Source organism: Triturus cristatus, chromosome 12 (assembly GCF_964204655.1).
Source record: "Triturus cristatus chromosome 12, aTriCri1.1, whole genome shotgun sequence".
NCBI classification, from domain to species: domain Eukaryota; kingdom Metazoa; phylum Chordata; class Amphibia; order Caudata; family Salamandridae; genus Triturus; species Triturus cristatus.
This window is the reverse complement of record NC_140595.1, coordinates 275,111,398-275,112,465: the sequence shown is the minus strand read 5'-3', so window position 1 is coordinate 275,112,465 and position 1,068 is coordinate 275,111,398.

Genomic DNA, 1,068 nt, shown 5'->3' with positions numbered 1-1,068 from the left:
TGAGCCCCTGTACCATTGTCAGTTACGACTAATCACTTAAAAGAACATATTTAGTTGTGGTGACCTAGTCTCGTTGTACAAGTGAGAAGCTGGCCTAGCGTGCTATGTTGTGTCACCCATCACACGTTTCTTCCAAAATAAGCTGGTACAGTAAACTAAAGGGTTTCCTTCTGAAAATGTTTCCCCTTTCAGTCAGGCCCAATCTATCATCTTACCCATCTTTTGCAGGCCACCTCCACCATAATAAAGAGGAGTACCAGTTGCAAAGGTTGGATTCACCGGCGTGAGGGGAAGTATTACTTACATCAGTGGCACTCGGGCATTGTTGAAAACAACACAACTATCACCAGGAACATAAGGCATGGAAGCCACCCAGATTACCTAGGGTCAGCCTCCCTGCACAGTGGTGGAGGATGTTGAGCAAATATGAATCAATCTTAACATATATTGTTTAGGATGTGTAGGGAACCTTGCAAGACTGTTCCAATGACCTGTGTGTGGACAATGCATGGAACATAATGGGCTATCAGTTAGAGGCATCCCATGTGTCCGCTATCCCCACCCCCCCTTGATGCCTGCAGCAAAGTGAAGGTCCAAAAGTCAGGTCTTATACAATTCCAGGCAAAGTACATCATGACTCCCAGTAGGCCAATGAAAATCAATTCAATAAAACAAAAAGATGAGTACATCTTTGCAGCAGTAGATCCAGAGACACCTGCTAAAAAGAAAGATAGTTTCTGCAACCACAGTTCTCCATAACAAATATTAATTCACGCTCTTGACATGGCTGGAAAAAGAATCGCAGAATTGCAGGGAGAATAGTTTCATAGACAAGAGGCACTCGCAACAAGTTAACGTTGTTGAGCATGCTCCATGCATGTGAGTGGTGGCACAGCTAGTACATGCTCATGGAGGTCAGGTGGGCTGGGTATTATAGACTACCCAGTGTGTGGTCTTGGTCTGCCTCCTACCAGGTCCAATGATCGTCCACTACTTCCAGGCTTGCCACTGCAGAGTGTGGGTTTTTATGGCTGAGACTCTGAAAGACTGCATAACTATGCATACTGG